General features: G+C 43.3%; 1 long non-coding RNA gene across 1 annotated transcript in view; it reads right to left on the bottom strand.

Annotated features, from left to right (window-relative positions):
* LOC105552132 overlaps positions 1-3,681 on the bottom strand; it is a 7,420-nt gene extending 3,739 nt beyond the window's left edge. Inside the window, exons 1-2 of the long non-coding RNA XR_001007953.1 lie at positions 3,282-3,681; positions 1,402-1,590 (exon numbers count right to left, since the gene is read on the bottom strand). This is a non-coding gene — a long non-coding RNA (uncharacterized LOC105552132). The remainder of the gene's footprint in view (positions 1-1,401; positions 1,591-3,281) is intronic.
* Between the last annotated feature and the right edge of the window lie 134 nt (positions 3,682-3,815).

The following is a 3,815-nucleotide window of genomic DNA, read 5'->3' as shown; positions in this document are numbered from 1 at the left end:
CCCGCAACTCTTCACCATATACATTTGTTTTAGTGATTGCTGGGCACATTTTGTTCAAAGTGAATTCAGACAGAAAAGAGTAAGGAACATCACAAAGGCCTCAACAATGTAAGTATGCTGGTTAAAAGAATAAAAGAAGCCCCTTGTACTGTTAACTAAAAGTAACTATAATATTCACAAGATAAAAGTTTAAAATAATCATAAAGTCTCATATGGCTGAATTAGTTGAGAATATAAGACAATAAAATCTCAACAGTTCTTTAGCTAAGTTTATCTAATATCACATCTTCTCTGCTTTTTGGGATGGGAAAATGGGAATGGAGGAGTAGAAAATGGCTAAATTGAGAAACAAATGATAACTTAGTATATTTCCCTTAATTTTTTTTCTTTCTGGTTCATTTAAACAAATCAGGGTAAGTTTCCAAAAGGGCCCATCCCTCTGTTCTTAGGCATTTAAAAACCCTGTCTTTAACAGAAGTTTGGGACACAGGGTATATGCCATGTTGTCTACTGACCCATAATCAAAATGCAGTGACCTTCTACCCTTTTTTTGCCCCCTGACCCATCTTGAATTCAATGCAGCCTTTATAAATTTGCAAATCCTTGGAGGTAAAGGGGTTTTTGTGAGGCTTTGTTCTGAAAAAGCCCTAAGAGTGTGCTCTCTAAATTAGACAAAGGTAAAGCAACAAATCCTAGTGGATGAGACTTTACACAGGTGAGCAATAGGCACCTCCAGATAACATATAGTGCAAGCTAAAAACCAGTTATATACATAGGAGACAAGGAGGTTATGGATTGCATCAAATTAGAGTGAGGTACAAATCACTTTCATGATGTAAGAAACAGTTAGGCTACAATCTTCCTGCTCTTCTCATCTCAAGGGCTGTGGGGGACCCTAGTGACCAAGGAAGGAATGGGGAGGGTGGGGGGAAGGGGACAGGGAGGAAAAGAAAGAAAGGAGTGAGACTTGATCTGAATCTGCAAGCACATTCCCTTATCTTTCCTGCTATCAGCCAGTTTAAAGGACACCATAATTATGATGGTGATAAAACAATGCCTGCTTATGTGTGCTGAATAAATAAAGAATGTTTACAGCTCAAGAATCTTTTAATTCCAATTAAATGCTATCAAAGAAAAGCCACTTTTCCTACTGCAACCGCCTTTCCCCCCAATTATCTTGTTTTGTTGCAATATTTTCCTATGAGACACAAGGGCCTTTCACAATTCATCCTGAATGCAAAAGAAAAAAAATCAGAGAAAGTAGAGTTTGACCTTCAGATATTAAATAATACACAAATACCCAGAACCACAATTTGTTAGGGTTGCCCAAGTTTTTGTTTATTTTACACAAGGGCCAAACATGTAGAGACTGAAGTGGTGACACCAAGCATTGAGGCCTACCTATGGGCTGCTCAGCCATACTGAAATCCTGAGCCACCACGAGGGGAGAGAGGAGAGACAAGACATGAGGAGCCTGATGGTCTCTGGAAAGGGAATCCTCTTCTGGTTCTGTTCCCCTGGCTTCAGCCCAAATCCTTGTAGGAGCACTGGAGCCAATCACTGTCTTTCACTGCTGCAGCTACTGGGAACCTACAAAAAAGCGGGAGATTAAAAAAAAAGAAAAAAGAAAAATAAACAAAAAAATCACAACTTCGAATTTATGGATATACAAGTATCATTTCATATTCATGACATCAGCAGATCACATCATAATCAGATTTGAGCAAGGTTTGGGCACTAATGCCCAAAAAGCTGGACACTCAACACTGACAGTATCACATATTAACCAGAAAATTCGCTTTTTTATTATGGAATCATAGGGTGAAAATTAAGTCTTTTAACTTTGAAAAGCTTACTTTTCACTTCTGAGGCCAATTTTTACACTAATAAATTTCAAGTAAACGTCTCCTTTAAAGTTGTTCCACAACATTTTAATTCAAACTTCTACTTCCTTTCTCAGTTGGGGTAGTGTTTTGTTTGTTTTAAAAAAAACACATGGCACAACAAACGTTAGGGAAAACGCACTCATTCCGTTAAATGCCGATACAAACCTGCCTTTTACTCCATCTGTCTAAGCAGCGCATTGCTAAGTATAAAGTTAAAAAAATACTTTTCTCAAAGACATATCTATTATTTATTGGCAAATACTGTTTGGTAATGTGGTGCAAAAACACAATGGTAAAAAATCTCGGGATATTTGTAAGTTTTCTGGAGAGTTGCAGGCCCCTTTCCTTTTGAAAGTTTAGAGCTCCAATATCCTCAATTCTACTGGCAGAATTAGGATGGACTTAGAGGGTCCTAAACGTGACCGATTCACTAAGGCGGGGGTGGGGGGTGGGGGGGGGCTACAGCTTGCAGCAACGTGCTCGGCAACTTAATCCTACGCTAAAAGAGGGCAGAGAGCGAAAAAGAATGGAATACAAACTCTCCCGACATCCATAGTTACTTTCAAGGTGGATTGTGTATTTTAAGGCTGATGGGAACGTCTGGTTTTTGGAGCAAAAAGAAGAGAAGGTAAGTGTTTGTCCTTGTATCCACCAGTTCGTAGAGAAACAATGAAAGAACAAAGGGAACCACTTCCCCATCTGAACATTTTCTGTATCTCCCTCCGTTTCAAGCCAAAAAGCTTGGGAAGGGATGCGCTTTACTCTACCTTAAGTAGTGGTTGCTGGCTTGTTGAACTAAGAATGAGAAAAAAGTTGAGAGGCAGATATAGACTAAATAACAATAAAAAAGGCTTGCTGTGGCGGATCTCCACCGCGCCAGTCTCAGCAACTTCCAGAAGTTGCTCAATGCACGGAGGCAAAGCCCAAGGAATACCCTTTGCACACCAGATTTCGAACTCAGTCATTTAAATAGTCTTTCTTGCTGTTTGAAGGGGTTTCTGCGCACAAAATGTGTAGGTAGTGGCTATGGGAGAGATGTACTATCTAGGTCGAAAAATGAGCTCATGGCTATCTGGAAAAGAATTTTTAAAAAGGAAAGGGGATTCAAGTATCACGTTACTGTTTGCTAATAGAAGATATGGCAGCTCTGGCTGGGAAAGGAGAGGGATTCGTACTGAAATGCATTTGCTTTGGGGCACGCTGGTTATCCGCGTTCTGGCTTTGTGGGTCTGCGTGGCTGAATAAGTGACCGAGTGCCTTCGGCATTATATAAATGGATCGATGTGTGGGAGAGTCCCCAAAGCCGTCGAGCACGTGAAACGCGATTTTTTACTGCCCTCCAAGCGGCGACCAAGCCCCGCTCCACCCCAGCCCACCTCAAAATCCGTATATTACCTGCCCTGTTACAGTGACACATGTTTATGTTTATAGCCCTGGTTTGTAGTAGTGTCAAGAGCCGCAGCAAGAGGAGGGGGAGGAGAGAGGAGAGGGAGGAGTAAATTCAACCACCCCCACTTGTTGTTAAAGCAAATTTACTGCGTTATTGCAAGCTCGGGACGGGGGGCTGGGATGAGAGTTGAGAGGAAGGGTTGAGTTGGGAAGTGTGTTGGCGGTGGAAGGAGGGGTGGGGTTAGGAGATCCGCAATGGAGCTCCTCTCCCCAGCAGCCCAGGAAAAGCAGCTCGGTCAATAGGGGAGCATGCTGGCGCGGTTGAAAACAAAAAGGTTCCTCCTGCTCGCTGCGTTCACGTGGGGGGCTCTGCTCGCGGGGCTCCAGGGCCCTGACCTCTGACCCCGGCTCCTCTCCGCGCTCTCCCGGTGCCGCGCGGCCACTTTTTACCCAGGATCCCTCGCGCGGGCCGCGCTCGTGCCGAGCTGGAGTCCTTCCTAATCCTCCATTCCCGGCTCTCCGTCCCCGCCCCCGCCCCCG

This window comes from Mandrillus leucophaeus, unplaced genomic scaffold, assembly GCF_000951045.1.
Source record: "Mandrillus leucophaeus isolate KB7577 unplaced genomic scaffold, Mleu.le_1.0 Scaffold545, whole genome shotgun sequence".
Classification (NCBI taxonomy): domain Eukaryota; kingdom Metazoa; phylum Chordata; class Mammalia; order Primates; family Cercopithecidae; genus Mandrillus; species Mandrillus leucophaeus.
Note: the sequence above shows the minus strand (reverse complement) of the source record. Positions and strands in the feature narration are given on the sequence as shown.